Consider the following 26,452-nt stretch of genomic DNA (forward strand, 5'->3'; position numbering starts at 1 on the left):
ATAATTGCAATGACACTTTCCGGCTTGCATGGTAGGTTCCTACATGTCATTGTGTGCCTCTGGGATTAGATGTCAGATTTTGTGTTTGGAACCTTTGAGTTAGTATACTTTTTGGATTCTTGGACTTATAGAGATATGTGCTATGTGATTTTGATAGCTTGCTTGGGACTTGAGATTATCTCCTTAGCACGATGGGAGTGGACCACTTAGGTATGACGCGGTCAGGTGGTAGTGTATTTTCTACTCTTATCATTTTGAGATTCATTGAGACATCGTGGCTGATGCGTCCTTCATGATGGTGGATATGTATCCTTTTTCATTGATGATTAACATATGTTAGATGATGTTATCTTATGCTTTTATTTGCATGTTAGATTACTTCTACATGTGATGTTGTAATTAGTAAGAGTGACATTCCTACTATGTAATACCAATGATCTCTTCGGTGATTTGGAATGTTATGCACGGAGGGATGGCTAGGATCCACGATGGTCTAATGATGTTATTGACAGTTGGGAGGAACCGTGCACTTAGTTTATTATGTTTGATCTTTATGATGAATGTATATGTTCTCTATGATGTTGTATCATGTGATTATCTCTACTTTGATGTATCATGGATTAGAATAGGATGATGTACCTTATTCTATGTATGTATATTTTTGAGCTTGTCATACCCTATGACATGTACAGTGGATGAATGAGCATTTGAAATGTAATGTGTAAACATTAGACTTATCATTATTATTTCATGAGGATGTTGTACTAGATGGATTCATGTATGTAATTCAACGTTAAGGGATCTTAAAGAATGTAATCTGTTATTTATGTTATGTTTACTTTCAGATGGACAATGCTATTCCTTCTGTTATCGTGCATAAGTTAAATTCGATGTTTACTTTCATGAAAAAAAAAAAAGCTACTAAACTTAGTGAAATTCTAGGTTAATTCTTTGGATCGCTTGGCAGGGCATTACAGACTTACCCACCAATCATCTCTTATTTTATCATTACATGCTATAGCAGTAATTGTAGAATTATTTATATGCTCATGATTACAATTACACACAACCCCCTGGCATTCATCTACATAACTAGGTAATTGATCTTTGTAAATAACCTCTTTGTCCTCACATTGTGTAAATAATTCCTCTTCAAAACCTTCAACTACATGCTGACTTATATAACTCAGAGACAAAATTTCTCTTTCATTTTCAGATCTAGAAAAAGAAGATACATTTTCACTTGGATAAGGATTGCTCTCTTCTTGCCAATCAGCATCAGAATCATATGAAGAAGAACGTGTAATATCATTTTCCTCACCTTTATTAGAGTAACCACTCTCATCATCGTCTTCATATGACACCTCTTCATCACATACCAGATCAAGAACATAGTTCACATTACTTGAAATACAACTTTCAACTTCTTCACCCACATAAAACTGAGATGAATGCCTTGCAACATCATGATCAGTGACATTCTCAACACAAAGCAAATCATCAATTGGAGAAGCAACAACTGAAACTGAATCTTCTACATATAACTCATCAAGTGAATCAATCTAAATATCCATTGCTGAAATACCACAAACATATGCATATTGATTTGCAATAGGTTCATTCTTTTGTACACACATATTCTGATTTGAAATTTCAATCTGATTATTCATCATAGCAGGGGTGTTGACATTCTGATCTATATTTGAACACACAAAATGATACTGCCCTTGATTTTTGTCTTCATTATGCAAGAAAATAGCCTTAGAGAAATGACTCCTAGTAAGTACATACTTCAAATTATTCTCAATATCCATAGTAGTCATAAAATCCTGATATAATGTTTGAGGTTATTTATCCCTTAACTAGTAACTCATTTTCTTGTCGAATGCACCAAAGTAAACAATTAGGCATACTTAATCATCTAGTCTGCATTTCTCAGGGATTTCATTCTAGGTTCTTACAAATCTAATATTAAATTGAGGGACAAGTTCACCATCCTCAATATTAATCCTTAAAAATTTACTATATGAATCAGATATGCTCACCCTCTCTCCAAATTGCTCCATGAAGGCTGCAAGCAACTCACTCGAAGATGAAATAGAACATGCTGGTAAAAATGAAAATCAATCTCTAGCATCACCTTCTAAAGTTTGAAAAAATAATTTCATGTGCACATCCTCATGAGAAATCTCATAGTAACCCATCAAATCACTGAAAACCTCAATATGTTGACTAGCTGAAATAGTATGGTTCCCACTGAATTTAGACAAATATTTTCTAATATCATTAGGAATGACATTTTTGAAACCATAGATACCATTGAAAAATAATGACATGTATCTCTTGGTAGAAAAGGATCTATGATTTTGGTCAATGGACTGCATACTAGGCAAAAAGAAATTTGCCATATCTTGCAAACTTACAACTCACCAAAATGACTTTCAAAATTTATAACTTGTAGTAGATCTAAAAAATCATCTACCAACTTAAATTTCTAACATATTATAAGATGTAAATACATTTCTAAAACTACCTTTCATAGAATATGTTGAGATGCATTAAACACTTCTCCTACTTAGTGCTGAAATATCACTTGATGGAGAAAACTTTCGTATAACTTACTTTCGTAAAAAGAAATTCAAGAAAGAAGAAAAATACCTTATATGTGATGTTTGCAAATCTCTTCAATGTTGTGAACAACAATAGATTCAAATCTCATCCTGATTTAGCAACTCTTGCAAAGCATCACCCACTTTCTTTATAACTATTACCAAGGGCCTATGATGAGTTCTTCAAATCTACATTCCCATGGTTGCAACTTTCACAATACCATCAACTTCACAATTGCACTGGTGTAGAGATATACTTTTGAGTCACCACTCACTAAGTGAGAAAAGATTTTCCCAACTTGCACAAAAAAACAAGCTGGTCCATAATTTATAATAGGTATTTGAAAATTCACACGGAACCTTGGAATCTCACACCCTTAACAACATGAAAGAAAACTATTCTTGACCCTTAAATACACAATAGTACTTTGTGCTCACTTATCTTTTATTAATCTTCAAAGTTACTACTATCAAGAATAAAACATAACTGAGAGACACAACTCTAGCATGGATATGAAAAACAACTTTCAATTCCTTACTACTATAGTATTTCATTGTGTCATCCCCAGTAGAGTCACCATTTTGTTGGCTCCTAATTTAATAGTTTTGGAAATAACCAAGAAACTAGACCAATACATCTAAGGTTACCAAACTCCTATGATGGATGCATTTGATTTTAGTCTTGGGCCAACTATAAGGATAAATCCTTCTTCTTCTTTAGGCTTTGTTAGACCTAGGCAGGTGGACCTAAGACTCTTTATATGGTACCAGTGTAAAGGCATGCAATTGAATCTGGAATATAGATAACATCCCTTAATCTTCTATGTTTATGCAAGAATTCATGGGTGAAATACATAATAACATAGCACATGAACCTAATAAACCAAGTGAGGAAAAACTCTTTTAATTCTTAAACACTAAAGGAAAGATATTCAATTAAGATTTGTATCTCAATATCATCCAGGTATGCAACAACATAGAACATGTAACCTCCAAGCTAACTAGTCCCTTATACATTTGGCATCAACTAAACCTTAACATGCCAATGGATACCTAAAATATACTCAAATATTTAGGTATATGATCTATCTATTTGACTTGCAAATAGACATAAATCTTCATAAAAACTCTCATGCTTATGATGAAATCCTTTTGGTGTAACCTGTAACCTTGTCAATATGAACAAGCATTTAGGTGGATCTTTGTTCCAATAGCAAATTCATCTTGATATACAACCTTAAAGGATTGAAATTAAGTCTAAGATCTTCATTCTTAGACACAAAATATTATAGATAAAAGAAGAAGGAGATGAGAACCAGAATGAAACTAAGAAAGGTGAAGCTCTTGTATTAATTTCCTTGGAAACAATACATCATCTGCATATCAAAAATCAGAAAATACACAAAGAATGATTGTGTAATATGAAATTCCTCAAAAGGAATACAATATGCTATTCATAATAGAAGAACACTATGAAAATTGGAACTAGACTAGTCTTACAATCCTCCTAAAATCTTCAAAGAATTGGAACCCTTACAATAAGCAGAACAATAAGATAATAGGAGAGAAGATCTTTTATGAATTGCCATCTAAAACTGACACCTCTCCCATTGAAAGAGTCTTTAATCTGAAGTTGTTGAAACTAAACTTCCTTCAATTGCTTGCAATTGAAAACCATAAATCATGCCAAAATATCTGATATATCTCATCTACATAATCTACAAAGTATCTCATAGAGAAATATAAAGAAATCATCACAATCTATACTGAGGCTTCAAAAATCTGATTTTGCATGTCACATCTACTTTGTCGAGCAATCCACTTGTGCTGTTGGCAAAAAAATTTACTTCAGCCACCTTCAAAAAACATTTAATTCATCCTTACAATTGTTGGAGAAGTCAAATCAGATGAAAATATATCTATATCTGATTGCAATTTCATCTACAACATTAACTTTGCACAATTCACTGTGAAGCCCCCGAAATTAAAAAACCTCTTGTAGCTACTACCGGCTGACACTTCCTCAAAATCTAACTACAAAAATGGAAAATTCACTCTTTTTTGATTTCGACAATATGTTACACTATACATTTTGGACAAAAATTACCCCCTTGAGAGCATTCTGAAAATCTGACCTCCATTCCATGAACAGTCAACATAAAAATGAAAAATTTAAAAACTCATATAGTATAAATTATATAAATCTTTTAAAAATAAATCAAATCTTTCCATTTCAAAATCTAAGTATTGAATTCACTTGCAATTTTGATTTTATATCATTTTCCCTTTTCTCTTTCCTCCCCAATGCCAAGTGTCAATGCCAGATTCACTGAGTGGGCCCCACTTTGTCTTTCCATTTGAGCATATGAAATTTGAAAATATTATGGGTCTATGATATTATGATGAAATCATAAAATTGTAGCCCATTCACTTGGAATTCCTGATCATACAATGATTGTATTTATTTTCATCTTTGCAATGTCTCTCTCATTAATATATGATTAATATATTAATTATTTTAACTCTCCTTTTATCCCCATTGTAGCATCTCTAGCCCAAAATCAACCCCCTTCGACCACACGACAAGGCTAAACTCACAACATCATGTTTCCTCATTCCTAGGCCTCCGATCACACAACAAGGTCGAACCATTGTGAGACATCAAAAAGTTTGCCACAATCTTGCGACAATTGTGGGATCGGGGACCTGTGTTTTTTTATTTACGATATCTCGACATCATCATAATATTGCACAACCACAAATTCCATTCCCTGATCACGCGATGGGTAGTCAAACTACATTAATCCTGTGACAAGCAAGGAGCGGGCCCCCTCATGCATTGGGTTTGAGCTCATACAAGGTGTGCCACTTGAGTTACAAGGGATCAATTTTCCATGGCAAGAGGAATTTTCTTATTTAGGTCAAGTTGTTAAAAGTTATAGCTTTTCAAATAGGGCTACTCGAAAATATGAACAATATGTCGATTTCAATAAAGGTAACTAACCAATTTTGAGACATTCAAAACCTAATCAAAACATGTCAAAATGACTTGAAACTTAGAATATAGGTTCTTTGTAATGCACACTAAACATTCTCAAAGTGGTGAGTCATGAATATTAACTGGGTAAAACATATTCAAATGCAAACATGCCCTCTAATCACTGTCCAATTATTTTCCATAGTGTCTCTGTTACATTATTTCCAATATTCATAGCATCAAACAAATGGACAATTAAGAGGTGCTCTTGTATAACAACCTACTAAATTATCTAGGATAGCTTTAAATTCCTTTTGAAAGTTTCTCACCAATTCCTTGATGACCTTCAGGAACATCAATTACATCATTACTAAATAAAAGATAGTATCCAAATTTTAATTTCATACAAACATGATGCAGGGGCATCCAATGGTGTAAGGGCAATCCTGTATCACCTACAAATATTCTTAGTGTTAGTTTCTTTTTAAAGTGTTATCATTTTTGGATACCCATTTGTGTCAAATAAAGATTCCAATTCTTATAGCCCCACTATTGGTTTTCTGGGTTAGAGTTTTTGAGCACCTTAGGATAGGTGCCAATGTAGAAAATAGGTTATTTTGCAATTCAGCCATAATTAAAATGAGTTAGAGTGTGTAAGTTGGAGGGATGATTATACTTGTAATTTAAAGAACTCCAAAAAAAATAATCGTGTCAAAAGACTTTACAGTTTGAAAGTTATTACGGTTTTAAATTTCCTAGAAACCTCCTAAGAGCACTTCAAAGTCATATTTGAGGTACTAAATGGCCTTGTATGGGCCCAAAAAATGGAAGAGGAGAAAAGCTCATCTATAGTGCTATAGAGCACTTGGAGAGCTTTCCAAAAATGTAAATGTTTCATCAATTAGAGTCTCAGATCAAAAGTTATGCCTCCCAGAAGTTGGACTACCATTTTTAAATTCTTGTAATTTTACACTAACTTGTAACATATTTTCTAGAACCTTCTGTTTTGGTAGTGGATGTCAAATTGCATATTCTAAAATATATTCCTAACACTAAACCTAATTTGGTTTACTTAAGGACATTTCTGGCATTGTAAAGGCAATTTTTGGTGGAGTTTGGGAGAAGGTACTGTGAGAAAGGTTTTCTCCAGAATCTGATAACATTGTAAGCCCATAGGGCATGTTGTGGAGTCTATTTTTGTTGTACTCAATGTAATAGAATATCATGTAATATAATATCATTTCTGATAATAATATTTCCCTTTTCCTATTGTGTTCATTTTGTCTTGGGTTGTGTCCTCATCAAGTGGTATCAGAGTAGGTCTTCCTAAGTGTGTAGATAGAGCACAGATTATGAGGTAGTTTGCACTAGGACCATGTAGTTGTGGGTTTTCATACAAGAAGATGCCTTCATGAAGGGAGTGTGGTGGAAGGGCTAGAGTTGTTACTCCTAAGGTTAGAGCCCTCAAGAGACAAGTCCAAGCATTATAGGAGGAGATCTATAGAGGGATGAATGTTGTCATAGGTGATGAAAGTGAGGAAGAAATTGAAGAAGAAGAAAATATTGGGCAAGAAGGGGAAGGAGATAGAGGAGTCCTAAATAAATTTGAGGAGAGGCTTTTTAGGGCCATTTCCAAGCTTGGAAAAAAGACCCCAGATGAGTTGATCAACTAGATCAATGAGCTAGAGGAATATTTTGAGTACGAGGACAATGGGGACCGTAATAGGGTTAAGTTTGGGAAGGCCAAAATGAAAGGCCATGCCAAAATCTAATGGTAAGATATTTAGTTGGAAAGAATTAGAATGTGGTATCGCATGGTGGACAAACTAAAGAGCAGTTCATTCTTGTTCATTATGAGCTTGATTTGTTCAAGAAGATGCAAGGGTTAAAGAAAGCAGGAAAATCTATCCAGGAATACAAAGAATAATTTTACCACATCCTTATTAGGGTAGGGAATTTAGAAGAAAAAAAGAGAAGGTTTCTTGTTACCTTAGTGGGTTAAGACCTAGCATTCAAGAGGAGTTAAATCTGTTTAGAATGACTAGCATTGAAGAGGCATACTAGTTTGCCTTATGAGTTGAGGAGAAGTTAAACAAAAATTTTGATGGAAGGAAAAGAGGGTGTAATCAAGGAGGAAGGGGTGGTGGCAGGTCATTTGGAGGCCAAAATGAGAACTAGAAGAAAAATGAAGATGGGGGTACTAGCTAAAACTAGAGGAACAAGGATTTCAAATACTCCTATGATAAAAACCTTGGAGATTAGAAAGGAAGAGGTAGAGGGTGTGGACAAGGTTCAAGAAGAGGAGGCTTCTATAGTGCCTATTTTCATTAAAATGAAGAATGTCATCATGCCTTTGAATGCCCTCAATGCCAAGGAAGGACAAAGAGGTGAGCTAATGGTCAAGCAAGGGTTGCTCATGCGGATGATGATGCATAGTTATCACATTCAGATGATGTAGAAAGAGGAGAGGTTCTAGTAGGAAAATTAGGACAAGTATGTGAGTTGAGTACCCTTCGAATATGTTGGATAACGTAATTTGTGTTATAAACCCTTGGTTTGATTTTGTATGTATTTTTGTTATGATGGGTTTTCATATTTCTACCTTATAAGTCTTTGATGTGTTTTCTATTAATTAAGCCTAATTAAAAGATTTAATTAATGGTTTAATTTAATGGAAAATTAATATGGTATTTTAATATTTATTTTATTTAATTAATTGGAAAATTAATTAAATAAAATAATTAAATTTGAAAATAAAAGTTAAAAGTTTAAATTTGGAATGTGACAATATTTATTTTAATAATAATATATTTGGAGTTCATTTTTAAATAAATGACTAAATAATATTATTATTAAAGCTAATAAATATTTTAGCAATTAAGTTTTGGAAAATGAAATTTAAAAGTGGAAGATATATTTAAAATTATTAAAAGATTCTAGATTTCATGTGATTAAAATATAAATATATTAAGATTGCAAAGTGGAATTATTAAAGCTAGTGCATGAGATTCAATAAATAAATAAATTAAATTGGAAAGAGTAAATTAATTATTATATTAATTAATGTGTATTATTTTAATGTTTGATCACATAGGAGTTGGCAAATTCTCGGGAGTTGTCGTGTAGACAACACTGGAGTTTGCACTCTAAGTTTGCACAAGTTGTCTACACTTAGAAGTTAGCATTTTATTTGAGCACATGGTGTCTACAACCTTAAGACTTATCTAGAAGGTTGGAGAAGGCTCATGCTTGGCTGTCATGCTTATCTTTTAGTTGTTTCTAGAGACACTCTAGATGCATCTTAGAGGCCTTTAAATTGAGGCTCTCCTAGTGTGTTTGAACAAGCGGAAGTAGAAGCTGAATGGAAACTACAAGCTTCCAAGCTTATATGCATTCAAGAAGAACATATGGTTCTACAAGTAGTTTTTGGAGTGACAGTGAATGTTGGAGAGGGAAAAGGTTTTCTACGGATCCCTCTAGTGCAGTGGATTAACATTAGAATCCAGAGGAAGAATTGTTGTAGCTGATCCGTCACAATTGCAACTTCAAGCCAAGCGAATCAACATCAAATTATTGCCCAGGAAAGCCAATTCTCGCTCAGATTTTTTTTAAATTCATGTAAGCTTATCAACTGGAAAGAACGTGATAGTATTATTAATATTTAGTACTGAATCTACATGCAAGTAATGAAAAATAGGTCATCATTCGTCAATACCATTTGAATAAATCTACGCATGAAATATGTTGTCATAAATCAATGCTTGCTATAGTAATGCAGAATAGTTAAACGTCTTGATCCAATTTATATATGGTTAATTCATAGTACCCTAAACCATCACTATGTTGAAATTAATATAACCATTCGTAGGATGTCTCATCTATTCTAACCACCGAATCATCTTCTTCCTTAAGCACAAGCGACTGTTGTAAACAATGCCTGAACTAATCAAGTCGCAGGCGGGATATGAAGATCATTTATACATTAGCCTTTCACTTTATTAAAATAATAATAATAAGAAACTGTTTACTACTTTTAGGAGGCAGTCAGTGATAGTTGAAGATATTATCTCTCTAGTCTATTCCAAACTTTGCAGTTCACAGAGTAACCACGATGTGGAGGATGGCGTGGAATGCTTGCCATGTGATGTAAAAATTGCTCACGTTTTGTGAAAATGAAATTATAAGGTTTTGAGGTTTTTTTGGATTAATAATCATTTGGATTGTTATCAATCCAGTCATACGGGCTGTAACATAAAAAGCCACAGCTCTGCCTCTCAAGCTACCATGAACCTATAGTGGGCCTCCTGATAATACATCGCAGGTAGGTTCTGTAGACACCTAAAAACTTTTAGAAAATAAAGTATTTTTATTTTTTGAAAAATTCCTGATGATATCATCATTAATTAATTAATTATTTAATTAATTAATTAATTAATTTTTATGCCATTAAATCCCTTTATCTTAATTAAAAATATTTAATTAAGGAATCCCTCCCAAAAATGTTTAAATCTTATTTAAACATTATTTCCTCATTTATTAATTATTTAATTAATAAATTGACCAAAAAACCCAAAATAAATAAAAAATTTATTTTTTGCCCAAAACTTGGCCAATTTCCTTAAGACCAATAACCTCTTCCAAAATCTTCTAATCCTTCTTTAATTTCGATTAAAGGCTAATCTCATCATTTCCTACCCCTAATCCCAACTCAAAATATTTAATCAAGATTAAATATTAATACTCATGTTTATTAAAAATATTTTAATAAATATCTCCTCAACCCAAACCCTTGAAATAAATAAAACTTTATTTATTTCATAAAATCTTATCCTAGGAAGTTCTAGACTCTTCTAGAAAGTCTTCATCCTCATCCAAAGCCTAGACTCTTCTAGAAGATGTCTTTAACCCTAATCTTAATCCCCTCCTAACCTTGTCACATTCCCTAAACATGGGTTAAGACTTGCTAACTCAAGCCAAAGTTAAAAAATATCTCCTCCTTCACCCACCCTCATTAATTGCAATCCACTTGCCATCCACTTGCCTAATCCTAAACCATCCTAATCCATCCTCTAATCATTTGCACAATCCTAAGCAAACTTAAGATCTTCCTAATCAAGCCCAAGTCGAAATTGTTCTCATCTCCCTCAAAATATCTCAACCATAAAACTTTATGAAGTCCACTAGGCCATAAATGACTCTTCCAAGCCCTTTTATTGCTCTTACAAGCCATTATGAGGGTCTTTATGAAGATTTTATCCCTTGAGCCTCCTTTGTTGACTCATCCTTCCCCTTTCCTCCATCCTCTCACCATGTGACATGTGTCACTCCTTGATTGGCTATAAGGAAGCACAATCCATGTGCTCTCCTCTCATGCAATCTGAGCCCTCCATAAGCTTTTTCCCATCCTTGCATCTTAGCCCTCAATCCCTCAAGCCTCTTGCCTATAAATTGGATCCTTCCCCTTTGCAAAATAAAACAATCCATGAAGTAAAGTTATAATGCTATTTTGAGAGCCAAATCCATACTAAAGCCATCTATCCACACTAAAAATCCACAATCATCCATTGAAGCCTTTGGAATCATATTGAGCATACATCCTATCCATTTAGATAAAGCTACTCAATAAGAGAGCTTCTCATTGAGAGAGCCCATTAATGGCTCATATTTTCAATTGAGATCTCATCTTAGTCTATCTTGAACTTTATGAATTTTGTTTAGTTTGTAGAAGCTTTATTTAAATTTGGTTTCTATTAGCATACTAACATTGCTCATATACATTTTGGCACGCCCGGTGGGACCCCGCATGGGTCATCTTCATTATCTTTTTTAGTCAAGTTTTGTATGTCATTTTCTGATTTTGGCTAATTTTGCTTATTTTTGTGATTGATAGGATTGTATAAATTGGTTTTGTAGGTCCACATGAGCATGAAGAAGACAAAGGAACTCATAGCATATCTCATAGTGTTTGGAGATTTTTCAAGCTTATAGGTGGACAAAGAACTTGGAATTCTTCTTCCTCTTCTTGTCTATATTCTTCTTATTCCATCTACTTCTTCTTCTTCTTCTTGTGGGAGATCTTGGCCATTTTTTTAAGGAAGAAAAATCATACACACTTCTTTTTAGTGCTTAAAATGAACCCCCAAATCATACTTAAATCCATTAAAAAATCAAAAATTTGCCAAAAAGAAAAAATCTTTTAAAGTGAAACTAAACCAATCCAATCATTTGCATCCTTGCAACATCAAGGTTTTAGATGCATTCATGCAAAGTTAGGAACACTTCATTTTTGAGAATTTAAAAAGAACTTCAAGTTTCCATTTCAAAAGGTTCAAAATCAACACTAAGTGCACACTAAAATCTAAATCAAACTCAAAGCATCAATCAAGGATAAAATGAACCTCATTTGCAAATATTTTAAAGTTCTTTTAAAAATCTCATGAAAACTAAGAATCCTAAATGGTTGCCAAAAATTGACCTAAAAGCTTTGTTATTTGTTCCAAAAAAATGTCTTGTTGCAAAATCTTGAATGTTTCTTAGGTTTTTCATGCATCAAAACAATCTAGGAATATCATTTTTGGGCTTAAAAATGCAAACTAGAACACAAAATCTTGAATGAAAAGAAAATTCCAAAGAGTCATTTTCACTTTTGAGTCCAAAAAAAATCTTGAATGATCTAAGGTTAAAACAAAGCACTTCAAAGTTCTTAAAACAACACACAAAATCTCGATCATGAATGCTCAAAGGAAAAAACTTGAATGTTTAATCACTTGTCTTTGAATGCATGTTGCTAAAATCACTCTTGAGTGCCATGGATTAAAATTGAAGTTTTTTTTTTTTATGAATGCATGATTAAAACAACAAATCCAATCTTGAATTCCATAGATCAAATAATCATCTTTTGGGGCATAAAAAAATCCACATTTTAGAAATCTTCTATGTTATAAAAACTAATAAAGACACTTTGAGTAAGTTTGTAGTTGGACTCACCCTCTTTAATCATCCATCAATTTAACCATTGGTTGCAATCTCAGTGCCATCTATGGGGATGGGTCCACCTAAGAGGGTGTTAAGTGCTCCACGCAAATCAAACTCCACTCACTTGGGTCTTTAGTGGTTTTTCTAAGTTAAAAAATTTCTTGAATGCGCATTAATCTCGCTCACACTTCATTTGGGCATAAAAATTTTACAAATCTTGACGTGGAGGGCCTTCGGGCACATGCTTGAAATTGAATCTCACACACCTTTATTTTGGGCTTAAAATAAACTCACACTCAATCTTGAATGCCTTAAAGAAAAATCAATCGATACTTGACGTGGAGGGCCTCTGAGCGCACGGGTTTACCTTCTTGTTGACCCTAACTCTTCTTCTTGTTCACATTCTTTGATCAATTTTATTTTTGTCGACGCTTCAAAGTTGGAATAAACATTGTATCTTAAACATGAGTTCTTGCAAAGTCTAGATCAGAAAACTTAAGCGTCAGTTGGTAAAAGAAGAAGCATTTTTTTTAGCCCAAGATCATCCGAGTCTTCTCTCCCCTTGTCATCTTTCGAGGCCATCTTGGGTGCATAAGATTAGGATCCAAAATCTTGTCTTAGCTTTTTAGGAGGCCTACTTGGGGATTTCATCACCCCTTGGGATGACCTCAACTCCAGCGTTCTGGCAGAGTATAAAGATCGGGAGGTGAATCCAAAGACACCTCTCTTGGGATCAAAATTTTGTCACTCGGACTAAGCCTCAAGGAACTTTATACCCTTGAGAAGTGAAAGAGGAGAAGTGGGTTACCGCTCCTCTCAGCTGTGTGACATCTTTTTGGTTTCATCTACGGATTTGGACCTCACGTACCTTGCGTATATCGAGGACTCCCTAGCTATAACAAATTTCATCCTTGTAGAAAGCTTCGTAGGATGTTGGTGTGTTTGACGTGCTTGCTCAAAACTTTTGTCTACTTATTTGTTCATAGCTTTTGAATGAATGTTTGCCAACTTTGGTCAAAATCCCAGAAAAGTAGAAATCTCCCAGCTCAAGGCATACTTAGCGTAGTCACTGCCTTATCAGAAAATTATCCAAGCTCCCCCATTGCAACCGAATCTATCTAGTTATTTGCCTTAGAACAATCCCAAATCCAAAGCCCATCCAAATCATCCCCCTAGCCAACTAGCAACCCAATCCAAAATCACCCAAGCCTTTAAAGAGTTGTTGTCACTTTGCTAGATTTTGCTATCCAATCAATCCTGCCAATCAACCAATCTCACCAAGGTTATCCCTTTGATAGAGCATTGTCTAGGATAATCCAGCTTTGTCACCTGTTATCCCTCATCACCTTGAGCTAAAGGTTGGGATCCACAAGTGATCAATCTCTTGTCATGCCCATAGGATCATTAGTCTATTCTTAGGTTGACACAATCACCACGAATCCTGCACATAGGAAAGCAAAACTCTCACTTTTTGATAGCATACCCTTGAAGTCTTCCACCCACAAGAAAGCCAAAAATCTCCAACCAATCCTCCTTAGGTCTGTCATACAACTTTGACTCTCCCTAGGAAATCTTTCATCAGCCAATCCAAAATTTGTGCTTAATCCAAATCCAACCATGAGCTTCCATTTCCATCCATATGCAAGACCCCATCCCCATCAAACTCACCATCAAAGCATGAAGTACCAATTCTATCATGATGTGTTTGGTTGCATTGTCCTTGCTCCCTCCACCTCCTATTCCAATGATGATGAAAATCTTGTTGACTATGACGGGTATATTGAAAGCCTTAGAAACATTCCCCCAAGCATCCGCCAAAATCCAAGAGTTATTCCAAACTATCTATTCATGCCATCTAACATTCCAGCTTCCCCTCCATCACCCCATCAACTAAGCTTCCAATCTTCCACCCCCATCACACTAGCTATTCCTATCAATCCACCTCCACCTTTGACACATGAGTCTCCAAGGAATCTCCTAGAGGAAATACAAGAAAAGTTGCCTCCAATAGTCTATAAGCCATGTCATCTAATCCAACCATGTGAAGTAGTCAGTGATGAAGCTTCCCCATCTATAATATCACCTCTATCTCCCATAGCTATCATCCCCATACCATCCATCAAATTGCTTAAAATCCTTCCACTTCCCGCAAGCATCAAAATCCCACCACCTCTCAAATCCCTCCAAATCCTATCCACATCGCCTCCAAGCATTTCCCAAATCTCTCGTAATGACCCTTATGCATCCATCTTCTACTCACCCATCTCCACTATTGAATCTCCCATCTATCCATCCGCTACCTTTGAAGAATCCATCCCTTCACCTCCTATTGCACCATCCACTCCAAACCAATCCTATCAAGATCCTGCCCAAAAGCATGTTGACATCCCCCAAAGCATAAATGAAGATATCATCGTACCATGTCTTCCATCCATAGTGCAGTCACCATCTCCTCCATCTTGTAAACCTCAAGCCATATCTCCTCCACTACAAGATATCTTGTCATCCCACTAGCTACATCAAGATCCTATCCTTCCATCTCCCCCGCTCCATGCTTCCATCTTACCACCTATCCAAGCTATTCCACCATCTATAATCTACCCTCTTGGTTCACTTGCATTCATCCATGGTGGCCCTCTCTCAGCAGAAGAATTAAGAACAATATCTCCCCATTGCAATACACCTAATAAATCACTTCTACCATTTTTTGCAAGCAAAAAGTTTCCTCAGCTTGTTCAAATGCTCAATTGATGGCATTATCAAGGTCAAGGTTTAGGACCACAAGAGCAAGGAATTAGAGAGCCTATTATTGCACAAAAAAATCTAGGATTTCATGGTCTTGGATATGTAACCAAAGGCTCACCATCTAAAGGTGTTGGTACACCACACCCCCAAACCAAGCCTATCTCCAAGCCCACCATACCAGCCTCCCATCACTCCTTCAAGAAATCTTATGTCATCCCCCCTCCACCATCTTTGCAACCCAAAACAACCTACCATATCCCCCCTTCATCCGCTAAATCCATTTTGGGTCCCTATGTCCCAAAATCTACCATCCTCCATCCTCCTATTAGCCATCATAAAAATCCTATTCCATCCATTTCTATGCAAGATCAACAAAGGCACATATCAGGGCACATCATGCATCATCATCCCCCTACATGCTCTTTCATATCCTCTCCATCTCACAAAGCTTCTCCTAACCATCTTCCCAAAGCTTACCACAAAAATGTAAATGCCAACTTCAAAATGCATAATGCTAAAAATCCACATCCTAGGCAATCATATGTCTATTCTAAAAGACATACTCTAAAAAGGCAAAATCCAATCAAAGAATGCAAAACAATGAAAAAGCCTATGAAAAGAAAATCCAAAACCATGTGGATCCCCAAGAAAAAAGTTGAAACCCAATGCATAATGGCATCCACCATTGCTAATCCCCCATCTAGTGAATCATGTCCCCCATCTCCTAACTCCATCTTGGGTGCCTATATCCCCAAGCACGCTACCACAAATCCTCCATCTCGCTGGCAAATAGTTCTCTTTTAGATTTTCACTTTCTTTTGATTTGGAATCTTCCCTTTTGGGTCTTGAAGTATCTTTTCCAAGAAATCTCCTTGTTCCCTCCTCAAGGTTACCACGATCTTCCATATCATGGTATCTTGCAAATGGGGCAATCAGAGCATAAGGTCTTGATCATCTCTTTTTCTTATTTTCTTTTCTGCTTGTGGGTTACCCAGTGTCATTTCCACACTGCTTCCTCTGGGATTCATGTGTGATACTAGGGCAATCCTTGCGTGTTTGTTTTGAGTCAGTTCGTCAGTCCTCTGGACAGTTGGTGAAAAGGACTTGATGTTCTTGGTAACCTTGGAAATTAACCAATAGTCCTATAGCAAATCTAGTGCTCAACTACATGGTGGTACTTCTCTTTGAAGTATCCCCCCCGCTCAAAAAGCTTCAATGGTTTTCCTTCATCTCCATTATCCCCCATCCATATCCAACATCCGTCTCTCCTACCCCAAATTATGCATTAATATCTCTTTGAATCACTCCTCACCTTTAGCTTTAGGGATCCACAATCCTAGTCTTAGGGATCCACCAATCCAAATCAATCCACCAAGCCTCATCTTTCAAGATCCACAATCCTAGTCTTAGGGATCTCCAAAACCCATCTTCCACCAATCTGACTCTTTAAAATCCTGTTGCATTAGCTTTTTTAATCCCCTCATCCATCTCCCCATCCTGGATTCTTTTTATAGCACTCTGCTCCTTCCTCCCCCCAATCCCAAAAGTCTTAAGCTTGTTTCCTCTTGTGCCCCTAATTTCCCTTTATCATCCTCTCGCAGTGAGAGTTTGAGCTAATTCAGCCCCTTCTCTTTGCCAAACCTGTGTCTTAGCTCATCTCAATTTCTTGTACTTTTCAAGAATTCATCGAGCCTCACTTTCTCTCCCCACCGCTTTCTTGAGGGGGCATCTTGCAGTCCATTCTCTCCTTTTCTGCTCTAGCCTTGGGCATCTTATTTTCTTATCTTTGATGCCATTCCACTTGCGGCATCACATCAAAGAGGGGCAAAATGTAGATAGCTAAAAACCTTTAGAAAATAAAGTATTTTTATTTTTTGAAAAATTCCCGATGACATCATCATTTATTAATTAATTAATTATTTAATTAATTAATTATTTTTTATGCCATTAAATCCCTTTATCTCAATTAAAAATATTTAATTAAGGAATCCCTCCCAAAAATGTTTAAATCTTATTTAAACATTATTTCCTCATTTATTAATTATTTAATTAATAAATTGACCAAAAAACTCAAAATAAATAAAAAATTTATTTTTTGCCCAAAACTTGGCCAATTTCCTTAAGACCAATAACCTCTTCCAAAATCTTCTAATCCTTCTTTAATTTCGATTAAAGGCTAATCTCATCATTTCCTACCCCTAATCCCAACTCAAAATATTTAATCAAGATTAAATATTAATCCTCATGTTTATTAAAAATATTTTAATAAATATCTCCTCAACCCAAACCCTTGAAATAAATAAAACTGTATTTATTTCATAAAATCTTATCCTAGGAAGTTCTAGACTCTTCTAGAAAGTCTTCATCCTCATCCAAAGCCTAGACTCTTCTAGAAGATGTCTTTAACCCTAATCCTAATCCCCTCCTAACTTTGTCACATTCCCTAAACATGGGTTAAGACTTGCTAACTCAAGCCAAAGTTAACAAATATCTCCTCCTTCACCCACCCTCATTAATTGCAATCCACTTGCCATCCACTTGCCTAATCCCAAACCATCCTAATCCATCCTCTAATCATTTGCACAATCCTAAGCAAGCTTAAAACCTTCCTAATCAAGCCCAAGTCGAAATTGCTCTCATCTCCCTCAAAATATCTCAACCATAAAACTTTATGAAGTCCACTAGGCCATAAATGACTCTTCCAAGCCCTTTTATTGCTCTTACAAGCCATTATGAGGGTCTTTATGAAGATTTTATCCCTTGAGCCTCCTTTGTTGACTCATCCTTCCCCTTTCCTCCATCCTCTCACCATGTGACATGTGTCACTCCTTGATTGGCTATAAGGAAGCACAATCCATGTGCTTTCCTCTCATGCAATCTGAGCCCTCCATAAGCTTTTTCCCATCCTTGCATCTTAGCCCTCAATCCCTCAAGCCTCTTGCCTATAAATTGGATCCTTCCCCTTTGCAAAATAACACAATCCATGAAGTAAAGTTATAATGCTATTTTGAGAGCCAAATCCATACTAAAGCCATCTATCCACACTAAAAATCCACAATCATCCATTGAAGCCTTTGGAAGCATATTGAGCATACATCCTATCCATTTAGATAAAGCTACTCAGCAAGAGAGCTTCTCATTGAGAGAGCCCATTAATGGCTCATATTTTCAATTGAGAGCTCATCTTAGTCTATCTTGAAGTTTATGAATTTTGTTTAGTTTGTAGAATCTTTATTTATATTTGGTTTCTATTAGCATACTAACATTGCTCATATCCATGGCCTTTCATTTTGGCCTTCAAAAACTTAATCCTATCTAGGTCCCTAATATCCTCATACTCAAAATACTCCTCTAATTCATTGATCTAGTCGATCAACTCATTGAGGTTTAGATTTTCCAAAAACATATCCACATCAGTTTTAGGTCTTTTTACAAGCTTAGAAATGACCCTAAAAAACCTCTCCTTTGCCTAATTTAGGACTTCCTCATCACCTTCCCCTTCCTATCCAATATATTATTCTTCTTCATTTTTGTCCTCACTTTCGTCACTTGTGGCAACATTCATTCCTCTACGGATCTCCTCCTACAATGCTTGAACTTGTCTCGAGAGGGCTCTAACCTCAAGAGTAACAAATCTAGCCCTTCCACCACATTCTCTTCATGGAGGCATCATCTTTTCTCAAACCCATAACCACAAAGTCTTGATGTAAACTACATCACAATTGGTGCTTTGTCTACACACTCAAGAAAATCTACTCTGATACCACTTGATGGAGACACAACCAAAGACCAGAATGAACACACAAGAAAAGGGACATATTATTATCAATGAAAAATTCCCTATGGGCTTATAATAATATGATTTTGGAGAAAGAAATCCTCCACACAGTACCCCCTCTCTAACTCCATTAAGAATTGCCTTTAAAGAGACATAAATGTTCTTAAATAAGCCCCAAATGGTTTAGGGTTAGGAATGCATTCTAGAATATTCTAGTTAGCATCCACTGCCAAAATAGAAGGTTCCAGAAATCACATTAGAAGTCAGTGTAAAATTAGAAGAATGCAAAAATGGTAGTCCAACTTTTGGGAGGCATAACTTTTGAACTGTAACTCTAATTAATGAACTATTTACTTTTTTGAAATTCTCTCAAAGCATTCTACAACCCTATGGATAGCTCGTCGCCCATTTTTGGGCCCAATATGAGGCCATTTAGTGCCCCAAATCTGACTTTGAAGCATTCTTAGGAGGTCTCTAGGAAAATAAAAAATGTAATATCTTTTTAATTGTAAAACCTGTTGACTTGATTCTTTTTCTAGAGCACTTTAAATTACAACTATAATCATCCCTCCAACTTACATCCTCTAACTCATCATAATTTTTGCTCAATTACTAAATAACTCATTTTCTGCATTTACACATATCCCAAGGTGCTTAAAAACTAATAACACTCTAACCAAAAAAACTAATAGTCAAATTGTGAGAGTGGGAACCTTTATTTGACCCAAATGGGTATCTAGAAATGAAAACACTTTAAATAGAAACTATATATAAGCACATTTTTGGGTAATGCAAGATTGCCCTTACACCACTAGATGTTCCTGCATCAACTAAAACTCGATGAGGTCAAATGATAGATTATTTTTTACCACCTTGAATCTGAGGCCATAGCTTTACAAGGTGTTGGCTCCTAATTTAATAGTTTTGGAAATAACCAAGAAACTAGACCAATACATCTAAGGTTAGAAAACTCCTATGATGGATGAACTTGACTATAGTCTTGGGCCAACTATAAGGAAAAATCCTTCTTCTTCTTCAGGCTCTATTAGACCTAGGTTGGTGAACCTCAGACTCTTTATATGGTACCTGTGTAAAGGCATGCAACTGAATCTAGAAAATAGATAACATCCCTTAATCTTCTATGTTTATGCAAGCATTCATGGGTGAAATAGCTAATAACAAAGCACATGAACCTGATAAAACAAGTGAGGGAAAACTCTTTTAATTCTTAAACACTAAAGGAAAGATATTCAATTAAGATTTGTATCTCAATATCATCCAAGTATGCAACAACGCAGAACATGTAACCTCCAAGCTAACCAGTCCCTTATCCATTGGGCATCAACTAAACCTTAACATGCAGATTGATACTTAAAATATACTCAAATATTTAGGCATATGATCTATCTATTTGACTTGCAAAAAAACATCAATCTTTATAAAATTTCTCATGTTTATGATGAAATCCTTCTGGTGTAACCTCTAACTCTATCAGTAGGAACAAGCATTTACATGGATCTTTGTTCCAAAAGAAAATTCATCCTGACATACAACCTTAAAGGATTGCAACTGAGTCCAAGCTCTTCATTCTCAAACACAAAATGTTATAGATAACAGAAGAAGGAGATGAGATATAGAATGAAACTAAGAAAGGTGAAGCTTTTGTATTAATTTCCTTGGAAACAATACATCATCTGCATATCAAAATTCAAAAAATACACAAAGAGTGACTGTGTAATATGAAATGCCTCAAAAGGAATACAATATGTTGTTCCTAACAAAAGAACATTGAGAAAATTAGTATCACAACTGTGAGAAAATCCTAGAAAATTGGAATTAGATTGGTCTTACAATCCTCCTAAAATCTTCAGAGAATTGGAACCCTTATAATAAGTAGAAAAAGAAGATATATAGGAGAGAACATCTTTTAGGAATTTCCATTTGAAACTGACACCTCTCCCACTAAAAGAGTCTTTAATCTGAAGTTGCTGAAATTGAACTTCCTTCAACTACTTGCAATTGAAAACCATAAATGATGCCAAAATATTTGATATATCTCATCTACATAATTTGCAAAGTATCTCATAGAGAAATATAAAGAAATCATCACAATCTATACTGAGGCTTCAAAAATCTAATTTTGCATGTCACATTTGCTTTGCCAGGCAATTCACTTGTGTTGTTGCCAAAAAAAATTACTTCAACCACCTTCAAAAAACATTCAATTCATCCTTACAATTGCTGGAGAGGTCAAATAGATAAAAATATATCTATATCTGATTGCAATTTCATCTACAACATTAACTTTGCACAATTCACTATGAAGCCCCTGAAATTAGAAAACCTCCTGTAGTTGTTACCGGCTAACACCTGGTCAAAATATAAATATAAAAATGGAAAATTCACTCTTTTCTGGTTCTAACAATATATTACACTGTACATTTCAGACAAAAATTGCCCCTCTGAGGGCATTCTGAAAATCTGACCTCAATGCCATGAAGAGTCAACATAAAATTGAAAAATTTATAAAGTCATGTAGTATAAACTATATAAAACTTTTAACAATAAATCAAATCTTTCCATTTGAAAATTTGAGTATTGAAATCACTTGCAATTTTTATTTTATATCGTTTTCCCTGTTCTCTTTCCTCCCTAATGCCAAGTGTCGATCCCAGATTCACTGAGCAGGGCCCGCTTTGTCTTTTCGTTTGAGTATATGAAATTTGAAAATATTATGGGTCTACGATATTATGATGAAATCATAACATCATATCCCATTCACTTGGAATTCTCGATCATACAATGATTGTATTAATTTTCATCTTTGTAATGTCTCTCTCATTAATATATGATTAATATATTAATTATTTTAACTCTTCTTTTATCCCCATCATAGCATCTCTGGCCCAAAATCATCCTCCTTCAACCACATGAAAAGGCTAAACTCACACCATTGTGCCTCCTCATTCCTGGGCCTCCGATCACACAAAAAGGTTGAAGCATCACAAGAAATCAAAATTTTTACCCCAATCTTACAATAATCGTAGGATCAGGGACCTTTGTTTTTCATTTATGATATCTTGACATCATCATAACATTGCACAACCACATATTCCATTCCCTGATCAGGCGATGGGTAGTCAAACTACATTGAACCTAGGGCAAGAAATGAGTGGGCCCCCTCATGTATTGGGTTTGAGCTCATAAAAGGCGTGCCACTTGAGTTACAATGGCATTGAGTCAGTGCACTTTAAAACATCAAAAAACTTCATCATGGAATGAATGTGGGACATATCTTCTTCATTCCCCATTTTAAAAATGTATACCTCCAAATATGAAATGCATTGTATCTTCTCTACCCCGTGAGACTATTCTTTTTGTGATGCACGTGGGTTGTAGATGCCTTGAGTTATGTCATGCCCTTTCTAAATGTGGGTGACCCCTGTTCAATGTGTGGGCTGCCGCTTCCATCTTCCTGTAGAGGCCACTCTAGAAGATGCTCTATTATTACTGGTATGAAACTTGAATAGAAAGTCCCCCTCCTACTTTGAATTCCATCTTTTGAAAGCCATGGACAACACTCACATTTTCTTTGGATGTGGATTGTTCCTTTATGTCAAAAATGTGGGCCTGCTTGACATAGGCATGGCTTTCTCTCCCTTTTAGATGTCATCCTCTATTTTTAATGTGGGTTGCTCTACCCTTGAGGCTTCCTGCCACAAGCTACCCTTGCAATTTTTTTTTCCATGCATGGAGCTAGGAAGAACTCCCCTTTACCTATGTGGATTGTGGATTAGACATGGGTGTAGAGTTTTTCTTCCTTTGTGTGATGCTCCCACATATGGCCTTCTTAGCAAGCAAAGACGTAGGCCTTGAATTCTCCAATTTTAATATTGATGTTGCTTTTACTTGGCTTAGAAAGACCTTCCATGTTGTGGCTTCTTGGATTGTAGTAATCTCCCTCTTCATGCTTATTGAATCTGATTACCTATTACTAGATGTCATAGTGTTGATTACTTCCACAAAGCTGTGGCACAAAATTCTGCCAAGGATACAAAAATTCCCTTTTGCGTAACACTTTATCCTCCATTGATACTAAAATGATGATGAATGCATATTAAAATTTTCCCCTCTTCATCCATTAATTATTTCATAATTTTATAGTCATTGCTAACCTGATAGCATCAGTCGGGCCCCAAACTGGGTCCAGCTAAAATTGTTTTTGTTTCAGAATAGCTGACATGGAAAATTGATCCCCCAACCTCCTTGAAATGACTAGAAACCAATTTGAACATTTAAACATGATATAAAACTCAAATTAAATCATTTCCACATCACTGTGATAATTGTGTCAAGAGGCCTATTGCTTGGCTTTAAAAAAATTGACATAAACACCTAGCTGGGCTCCGAAACTTAGGATCTATGTTCTCTCTGACACATTCAACAGGCCTACCAAATGTCATTTCATGAAGAAATTAGGGTTAAAATATATCGACCTCCAAACATGCCAACTTAAATTCACCTGTGAATGAACATGTCAGAAAACTGGAAATTGCATTTGGTTTTGGCTTTGAAAACAAGGCAAACGGGCACTTGAGATTTTGAAAATTGGGGCATAGTACATTGTCATGAGGAGAATATGATTCTATGATTTGGGCTCATGAAAAATCACAAGATTCATTTGGTGAAGGTCTGAAGTTGGCTACTTGGATTTGTAGGATAGTGATCATCAGTAAAATATCATTTTTTGCAAATGGAAAGGCCCCAAAAATGTGTGCAGACGGATTCGTCAAGGCTTAAAAATTGGTACACTTGTAGTATTTTTAGAGTAGAATGTAGGGCAAAAAACCATTTGGTCCCACCAATCACGGACTCAAAGATATGACATCCCAAACAGGGCTGCCAATCAATCTACTTCTCTGATTACAAGTGAAACTCTAAAAATTGCAAATGGAATCACGTTTGAAAACTAATCAAATGGATTCATCATAAGCTAAAATCTAGAGAATATAAAGTATTTGACCCCTAGAATATGATACAAAATGAATTTTCTTATTTAGGTCAAGTGGTCAAAAGTTATATCTTGTCAAATAGGGCTACTCGGAAATATGAACAATATGCAGATTTCAACAGAGGTAACTAACCAACTTTGAGACATTCAAAGCCTAAACAAAACATGTCAAAATGACTTAAAACTTGGAAAATAGGTTCTTTGTTATGCATAATAAAAATCATCAAAGTGGAAAGTCATGAATATTAACTGGGTAAAAGATATTCAAATGCAAACATGCCCTCTGATCACTATTCGACACTTGGGCAAAAAATGCAAAATGACACTAGCTCAAAATAGGACTTCACAAAATGGTTCAAGATGTTAGTTTATCATCATGGAACACATGGATATGGTGAATTAAGGGTGTTATAACCATGAAACACCACTTAGGCATTAAGACATCAGTCGGGTACACAAGCATGAAAAGCATTCATAGTGGTTCAAAGCAACTCAAATTTTGGAATAGGCACTCAAAACGGGAATGTAATTTTGAGCACCAATAGTGGCTCTATCTAGAGAAGCATGCCCCTTGCAGGCATGAAAATAAATTATATCTCTAGATGAAGAAGACCACTCAAAAACTTTTTTTGAACAAAATTTTGAAAACAAGGAAACTACTCTATCTGTACAAGATTTTGACCCCAGTCCACCAAAAATTTTCCAAACCTCTTACCTCTATCAAAGACTTGATTCTGACTTATGTCTCTCTAAGGTAAATTGAAACTTTCATTATCCTTTATTTCACCCAAGACATAAAAATTTTCAATTGGCTTTGCTGGCAAAACAAAATAACTTTCCTGACTTTCATAGTACATACTAGGGACATCCTTAACATAATGCTCACTATGAAAATAGGGTTCAGCATGCTCAAATATACTAGGATCAAACTGATAACTCTCTTTAATAGATGAATTGTGCATGCTATCAAACTTTTGAAGAAAATCAAACACACCTTGGAAATTTTTACCTCCATGTATAGCCTTTTGACATTCAAATGAGTATCCATATTTATACTCACTTATGTCTTCCATGTCAATGACTGAAAATAATCCAGGGCTCTCCACTAATTCTTCACAATCAGCAAATGGATCAGTCACATTAAAGCATTCATCATAAAAGTCCTCACAAGATGTAGGCAGATTTTCAATAACCATTTCATCTAGCACCTCACCATCATCATTACAATGGAAATGCTGATTAGTTCTTACCTCGTATGAATCATTATGAAACTTATCATGAAGTGCTAGTTTATTTTCAAAGACAACTTCATCAAGCACTTCATCTTCGAGCTCACAAGATGCAACATCATTAGAATATTCATTGTCACAAATGGAAGAAGAACAATCTGATTTGTTACAATAGTATGAGAGTGTGTCACCATTAAACTCATCCTCTACTAGATCTAAAACCTCCATGCCCTCTTCAAACAATGGATTGATCACTCCATGCAAGGATCCTTTTTGAACATTCTAAAAAAAAGACAGGCCAATCATCATCCAAGTCCATAACATATAAAGCATTAGTATAAACCTTAAAACCATTTCCAACATAATTTTCATGAGAACTTTCAGCATGTGTAGAGGAAAAATCAGAATCATCATCATCATCACTTGAAGGCATAACATCAACCTCATCAACTAAGCAAGCGAAATATAAAACAATATTATTCAACTCATCTTCACTAGGATGATTCAAATGACTTTGTAGTGCCTACCCTCATTCACATCTTTTCTGGATATTGTTATTATCTTCAGACTATGATAGACTAGTTGTATGTTGATGGATTAGTGGTATTGTTTTGACACTATCACACATTATGTTATGGATTCAGTGGTTATCTGATGAGATCATTTAGATTTTACATTTCATGCATACATGATGATCATTATACTATTTTCAGTTATTATTGATGATTAGATGGATGGTTTATTATCTTATGTGTTTCATTATGGATACTTACCCCATACTTGCATGTGTATGGTGTGTGTGTTTTCTTATTGTATGACATTTCTGATGTGGTTAAGGAAGGGAGTCGTAGTCACCTGCTTAGTCAGGATCTACACGATGCACCACTTCCTACCATTGTCTGTTTAGCTTAGAATTATATATATATATTGTATGTATATGCATGGTTTTTCTATAGGTTGCAGGTACCGGGTATTGACTTTCCTGAATTGCTAGGATGAGCGTACCCTATTATACTATCTTAATGATAAGAGGAGGGAGATAAATTCTCAAGTCCAAATCCCAAACTTTTAAACCAATTGTCCTAGTGAGGTAGGACAAGTATCTAGATATTTTATCCACCGAATGTG

This window comes from Cupressus sempervirens, chromosome 8, assembly GCF_028749045.1.
Source record: "Cupressus sempervirens isolate cs-2001-9-10 chromosome 8, ASM2874904v1, whole genome shotgun sequence".
NCBI classification, from domain to species: domain Eukaryota; kingdom Viridiplantae; phylum Streptophyta; class Pinopsida; order Cupressales; family Cupressaceae; genus Cupressus; species Cupressus sempervirens.